The sequence below is a fragment of the Pleuronectes platessa genome, chromosome 3 (assembly GCF_947347685.1).
Source record: "Pleuronectes platessa chromosome 3, fPlePla1.1, whole genome shotgun sequence".
NCBI classification, from domain to species: Eukaryota; Metazoa; Chordata; class Actinopteri; order Pleuronectiformes; family Pleuronectidae; genus Pleuronectes; species Pleuronectes platessa.
Window position 1 is genome coordinate 17,163,141 of NC_070628.1, and position 8,247 is coordinate 17,171,387.

Below are 8,247 nucleotides of genomic sequence, written 5' to 3' on the forward strand. Positions count from 1 at the left end.
GTATTCATCAGTTATGTTTTCACTCCTTGATACTGGAATACAACATCAGAGAAATTAAAATAAAACTGAACTCAACTTAATAATTAATTAATGAAGAAAGTTTGAGCCCGTTTCATTTCAAGTTGAGATAAAACTTAAGGCTCACTTGGAGGCACATTAGCCTTCCACAGTGTATGCATTAAGAGGTACAGATTAAAGTATGCGTCACCAGATTTTTTTTATTTCCTCTCAGTGCTGAAAGGTTCTGAGATTTTCCATTAGGCCTGCAACCACAACAGCAAAGCACAATTTACTCGCCCACAATGAGCTGCTGCTGCTGTACGGCTGCAGATGTAATGAGGTTTTAATGGACTTGTGTCAATAACTTTTTACAGCAATTTGTTGCACCATGTGTTTACGAGCAGAGTTACACCGATGTTCGACAACAACTACTCTGAACTTTTATGGACGACAAGTTGAAGCACTGTCGATGCAGCATTTTAATGTTATATTTCTGTATTAAAAAAAAACTGATTAAATCAGAAAGACATTTATTATCTCTTTGGTCCTTTTGAGTGTTGTTGCTAGTTTCTTCTTTCTTTTATCATAGAGGATAATTTGAACACGGGGGCTTTGGTTGCTCGAGAATATCGCATGTTTCAGTTTAGTCTGATTCAAAATCACAGGTGTGAAAGATTCCTCAGAAGACGTTTGGACTTTCGGACCAATGGGAGACATTTGAGTCAGCATTGAACATCGTACAGTCTTCACCTCCGACGATGTAATGTTTGAACAATGAGGTTGTTTATTTGCTGGTAAAAAGACCATAATGATATTACAGTGGTAATGAAATTGCAAAGCGATTGGATTTATTTTCTTCATTCAAACAGAAATACTGCTACTCGCCAAATCGACAACACACCGATGTGAGACGCACACCCATCAACAAACCACTAGTTTCAAATGTAGGTAGAAGCAGCCGATGATGACTGGACATGCCTAGGTCGTACAAAAGTCTCTGTGTGAAAACCTTTATTTCAATATAAAACCAAAAATAACCAGAATAAAATGTCAACAATGAACCTGGGGCCGAACATTCAGATGTAAAAAACAACCTGAGAATCTGGATTGGCAGATTGGCACAGACTATTTAAGTCTTCATGTATGACCACGATCTTTCTAGATTTATAAAAGACTGATTATTGTTAACAAACATGTAGAGCTACCACAAAAGCCTGATATTTATGTTATGTCTCTATGCATATGATAACCTATTCAGGTCGCTGCGCAGTGCGATCATTTCGTTTATGTTATTCCATCATTGCACAAAACCTGGACGGAGGAGGCTGCGCACCCTGTCATCTTTATTCAATATTCCTCTTGTCTCTTTTCTCCAGCACCTATGCCTTCCCCTAGTGGAGGCCTCCTGGCAAGAATGAAGGGATTTTTATGCTAGTGGAGTTTTCTCTCATCAATCCTGTTTGCCATGCTTCAGCCCCTGCCTGTCCCTCCCTCCCTCCACCCTATCATCCATCCTTCCATCCGTCCTTCAGTCTGCCCATTCGCATGCACCTCTCCCTTCCGCAGGTTGGCGAATTGATTGCGTTGAGCTGGTGGAAAAAGGACCGCCTCTGGGGACAAACCCTGTCTGCCAGGCCTTCTGTTTTAATGAAAAGCTAAAGCCCCGGCCATCACACCTATACACACGCACAAACACAAACACACTCTCACACAAAGCCCTCCTACATCCTGCCACACAAACAAACTGCCACACACGCATGTGCACACACTGCAGAAACCTAGAGGGCAGACTTGAGTCCATAATTACCTATGCTGCACTGAGTCCCTGTGGCATTTAGCGACTGGAGTTCCCAGCTTGTTTGCTCGCTGAATGGGAGATTTATGTCGGGATGTCGATGGTTTCTGCCTTGTGTCAGAAGTGAGTGTTTATGGTGAAAATTATTTCCAAATAAGGAAGTTCACTTGTGTGTTAATGGTAGGTTGTTATTGGAAGAGTCACTTTCTGAGTCTTGCTAAAGCAAAGAGACGCTCTAACATGGGTGGGGTCAGAGCAAATGAGGAGCTAGAGAATAACCTAATGTCTTACAAGCTGTTGTCTAACAGTGAATCGATATAATGTATTGATTGGTGCTGGGGATAAAGACCTGCGGGTTCGAGATAATGTGTGTTCGTATGTACAGTGTGTGTCTGGGTTGTGTGCAACCTTCATTTATGTGTGTATGTTCATATCTATTGCTGACAAACTATGAATTAAGTTCTATATAACTGTAATAACCAGGAAGCCAGTTTAAAAGTGTCAAGAAGTTGTAGATACCAGCACTATAACCAACACCCTGAAGTATGCTACAGTATGATTAATATTATCATAATCAATATTATAGTTAGTGGGAAAATAAATGCTGTCTCTCCAGCTTCCTTCTTTTCCTTTATCATTTTAAAACCCTCTAAAAAGCTGTTACAGACATATTATAAGTCATGGCTTCCCCACTGTAGAGGAGCTCTGCAGTTTCTCCCAACAGTAACTGTAGTTAAACTTAGTTATAAGCAGTGTTCTGAAGTCTGTGCTCAGTGCAAATCGCTGCCCGGGGCAGTGCAGCAGCTCTGGACTTTACTGTCAGATTAAGTCTCGTTGAGGTGTTGATGTTTTAAACGTGAATTAAAATGTTTTCTGAAGACGGATTTTCATTTCTGATTTGATGCAGTCCAGAAATGTTCGGATCACTGCACGTTCACAAAGCTGCAGTTCAGTCAGACAACTCACGTTCAAATGTTTATTGCAGCAGTCGAACAAGTTTAGTGTTTGGCTTCTAGCCTCCAACTTAATCACTTCCCCTCATGAATACATGAAATGATGGGAGTGATGAGCAAATACTTGTAACCCCCCGTCGGAGCCTACAGTGGGATGCTGGGGTGGTGGAGGGGCTGAAGCAACTTGTAGCAATACTGCAGCAGCAGTGCAAGCAAAGTGGATGATGGGAAAATTCTCTCTGCCTAAATAGACCACCTGATAAGGTGGGTGTGTATAATAGATGGTTGTGGAAAGTGAGGCATGTCACATGATTGGAGCAGCGCAGCTCTAGTTGGCTGCCTGAACTGGCTCGCAGGACTCGTTCCATATGTAGTCCGCTGAAGTTATTCAGCTGGAGTGTGTTTGGGTTTGTGTGTGCGCTCTCAGGCACGTGCCTCGCACCTCAGCTTTGATTGGAAGCCAATCAGCCAAGCTGTTTATTTTAGGAGTAGATTTTTCTCCTTTTTCCATTTTTGCATCCCTCCTCGGCCTGCCATGCTGCCGCATTTGGCCGATCAATAATGTAATTCTTAACCAGCGGCTGCCGCGATGTAGTAATTACCTCCTCCATTATCTGACCACATCTCTCATTATACCGTAAGTAGCCTTCATTAGGGCCACAGGCAGAAAGGCATGGGAGGGGGCACAGTATCGAATACACACACACACACACACACACACACATTTATACACCAACGACTGATAAGCATTCATAAACATGCACTACATAGAATTATACTCGAGTGATCAAGAACACAAACAGACAGACCCCTTCCTGCACTCTCCCTCCTCACTCCCCCCGCCTCTCTTCCTCTCTTTGCCCAGTCAATCAGATCGCCATTAGCCAATATTGGTCCCAGGGGCTGGTCTCTCACAGAGTGCACATCTTTGGGAGCATTTCCATTCAGCAAGACGGCTCACCTCGTCGCCTCGCTGTGATAGCAGAGCAGCCCAGGGGAAATAAAGGCTGTCGCAGGCAAATCAAAAATCCACGGCTCAGTGGGGGAGACGATGGCACAGATCAACATGTTACTGGCCCGTTACGGCCCCTTCTATAGCGCGTCTTGAACCAGGTGGGGCCACTTTAATGCTTTAATATTGTTAACACCGCCCAGGCTGAGGCTTTGATTTCCACAGTGGGTTACTGCCAGCGATGGTCCTGCAAGATACTTTGACACTTGTTTAATAAATACAATGCACCTCTATGCTATGTCTGTATTTAAAATATGGCAATAGAGTGCAACATGGCCGATAAAAAGACTCTCTCACTCGCCTGTTCTCTGTCAGACTCCACTACAAAGCCCATTTTCAGCACATCTACGCTTGTTACCCCTTTCAGCAAAGGCAGCAACAGTCATGGTGCATTAGCATGGGCCACAGAGATAAGGGCTCACGTGTGACGGGAGCGAGAAGTTCACTGCATCCAGTGACCTTTGTAGATAAGAGTCCTGTTCGTTGCACAGTACTCGATCTGTGCAAGTGCGGCCTCACAATAACTGAGAGGTGAAGTCATTGTGGGATTATAGGGGATTACATTTTTGAATGTTTGTGAGTCATCATAAGGAAGAGACATCAGTATGTAAGCCTGTTAAAATACACTGTTAAGCTGTATGAGTGTAAATATTGCTGCTTTCAGCTCTTAACTGGCGTTTTACTAAGGGGATGTATGTGAGAATGCAAATGAGGGGGAGTCAGATGCTCCTGACATTTCCCTAAAAGTTTTCCAACAAGCCCCCCGGTAAAAATGACAAATATCCCAGGATGAAAGAGGTTCCATACACGAAGAAAGCTTTACCCAAGCATCAGCCTTCATCTGAATGTCTAAACTTCCAGAAAATATCCAGATCCGATTTTCCAGAAAGTTCCAGTCTTCATATGTGAAAACGGCTTAATGTGTTTATTCATGTTTTACTGTCCACAGCTGCCCTTTTATCTCTTCTCTGGTTTCCATCTTGTTCAACGTGACCTGTGAGAAAGAAATCATTGTTGTTTTGTGTTGTGTTGTTGATCGTCAGTTGTCCCTCTTCCCCGGCCCTCAGCCTCTTGTTACACGACTGGCTATCAGCCCGATGGCAGTTTGCAAATGGTGTCAGACTTCAATTAGCCCACCGCCACGCTCAATCGCACCGTCCTGTCTGCAAGAGAGGTGCCTTAACTTGTCTGAAATAGCAGAGCCATTGGGTGTGAGTGGTTAATGGGAGTTAAAACAGAGGGAGAGAGGAGCTGGCAGGACAGGGGCACGACAACATCATGCAAGTAGACAGTTTTAGTCTCTGTTGGCCCAACTCCACTAACTGGCTGAAGGCGAGAAGTACTTCATGTCTGCAGAAGAGGGGGATGACTTCTGGCAACACACTGCAAATTCATTCCTTTCTAAAACTATTAGGAGTCAGTTTCCCCGTGGAACAGAAGCACATTCTATTTCAATTTAGTTCAATCCACTTTATTTCAGGCAACATTCACACTGACACAGTCCCGAGCATTCACTTACTAATTGATTCTTATTAGTCACGAGTGTCACTTTGTCAACAGTCATTTCACGTCATCGACTTAAGTATTGGTACAGAGCTAAAATGCTCATTATAAATTCAGTATAAAAAAAAAATGATATTATCAAATTGCCGCTTTATGCCAAGGGGACGAATGAAATACACAACAACAGGCAACTATATTAATTTAGTCCGTATATGTGCATGTCCATGTCCATGGGGGGGGGAGGCAGTGTAGCCAATAATGGCAAGAATATCATAGGATTCAAGGAAGAAATTTCAACAATGGTGAAAGTTGGTAAGAAACCACAGGCATCTATAAAATGTTAATTTTATTACATCGTTTTCATACCTAAAAGCAGAATAAATTAGCCTTTAAGGACTGAAATAAATATATCTTGGTGAGATCCTTCCAGAAGCAGGAGCAGCAGGAGAGTCTTTGCAGCAGCCCCTCCAGGCCTGCAGCACTTCTCCACTGGACTCCTCTCTCCGTAAGCATGGGAGACAAAAAAGCTGAGAGAAGAAAATTACTTTTTATCTCATCAAACAAGCCAGGGCCACATAACTCCTACCCGTGTGCTCGAGTACAATCTTTCTTGGCCAGGAGACATTTAGGCATAAAGGCTGCCACTGACAGTGTGCCAGATCAAGTATTGGCATATCTCGGCTGTCTAGATATAGCAGGTGTGCTTTGAAATAGAACCCATTTATTTCGGTCTCCCTGGCTTCTCAAATTTTATTTTTTACGGCCAAACAACACCGACTGCCAAACAATAGTGAACGGCAAAACCTTGTCCCGCCTCCTCCTGTCTCCCAAGTAAAAATAGAGGTGTGATCGGAATATTCTCAAATAATATTAAGAGTTTGCTTTTACTGAACTGACATCATGCTGGTTAAATCCATTCGATTCTGAGAAAATAATTTCCCTATAGAAAGCTCAAATGTAGTAGAAGTTACTTTACATTGTAGTCCAGTGTGAATATCCTCAAACTTCCATTCGTCTGTACCAACCTGTCAATGTCACCTCTTGATGGGCAGCCCTCCCAGCGATCGATCACCGTTGACAGGGGTCCTCCCTCAGATGCGGGCTTCAAAGCTGATGCCTCAGCTGCAAACTGGATGAGGTGAATGAATGAATACATTGTGCGAAGAGCTGAGCTCGTCAAATCACTTTCACGTGATACATGATGGTGCAATATTGATTGCGATGTCAGGGTTCGTCTCTTTTATTTAGATCAAAGGATAAATGCATAAAAAATTGCTTCTCCCCGTTGTGTGTGTTATGATCCCTGCTCACGTATGAAAGGAATATCAAATTACTGACAAGTTTGTTATTCCCATGTTAACATTGAGATAATCGTATAGCTACATAAGCAAGCGATGCAGCTGAATTAATAGGGTAAAAACATTGTTTGATAATTGATTAATACATAAGCATCAGTGTATGGGGAGCATGTCACTGCTGTAGCTCCCAGAGATGAGCTAGTTATATAAAAATGTAATACACAGGGACACCAGATCCTTCTGATAGGTCGTATATAGAATCAGGATGTTTATTGAAAGGAAGGCATGTGTGAAGTGTAGCGGCAAAAATAACACAATCTGGGACAACTGTTAACTCACAGACATCTGTAATGTGAGTCCTACACAAGCTGCTATTTGACCTGCACTCGTTAAATCGTCTACAATGATTGTGTTTTAAAAGCTATTTTATAGGTTGTATTTTAAAGGTGGTTGTATTATCTCCTGTATAAAATCGACTCTTGGAGGTTTCTCTTCTATAAAAGCACTGTAGATACTGTCTTCTGCTCTGCATGCTTTGAAAATGCACTCAGCACATAAGGGTTCAGCACCTTGAAGAATCCAGGGTGTTAGAAAATTAGAAGCAGGACAGGGTTCATTTAAGTCCAGCAAGTTTTAAAGCAGCGTGGGGGGGGGAGCACTAGAAGGGTGTGATCAGAAGAATCATCACTATCACATACCATCTGTTTAATCTCTTTACAGATTCAGAATGATTTTGGGGCCCGAAGCCTTCTAGTTTCCCTTTATAGTGTGACCAATCACGTTTGAGCAGGCTTTGGTTGCACGCAGGTAAACAGTCGTGAACTGATTGAACGAAATGCATTAGCCATCAACTTCTAAATTTATATGCATTCATATGCAGATAGATGGAAATAGAGATAACCCCAAATTTCCTCTAGGCCTAACACTTCTACAAAGAGTATAGCTATTTATGTTTTGTGGAGAAACTTTCAATTTGTGTGATAAAAGGTTTAAATGTAAATGGTGTACGGTCGATGGAAGACTGAGGGAAAAGTCACAGATATGTGATTATGAGGTGGTTATCTCATGTCTAAGTTCACCAAAGTTTACCTCTACACAAAGCAGTGCCACAATTTCCTTACCACAGGAAGGAAATGTTTTATTTGCCTCTTCGCTTAAACGTGCCCTGAGTCCTGGACTAAATAAATCCGCTGTCGACACTGCAGGTCCCCAAATATATGCTTTTGACCCCAGAGGCTGATTCTTCATGAGACGATAGATGGACTTTGAGATTGGCATCTGGGTAAATGGATCCAAGCTCGAATGGGCCATACAAATGTCTTGTTTGAAAGAGCACAGATTCGATCAATTTGATTGAATCATAAATGAACATGTGCAAAAGGTCAAGAACAAGGAAATTAAGTACACGGAGCATCTTCCCTTAATCAGAGACCAAGAGAAGAGAATCAGAAGAGTAACCAAGGTGAACTCTAATGGAACCCTCCTAATGTAAACCCTACATAACACTATGAAGCCATACATAACTCTTTAAACATAGAAACATCTGAATGTGGACTTCACTCACTTTCTTGTCGTACAAGGCAGAATTGGAAGAGTTGTTCCCAGTCCTTGAATTACGGAAGCCACATGATGGGACACAGACCGGGGGTTCAGGCAGAATACTGCGGTTCAACAACAAGACATTGT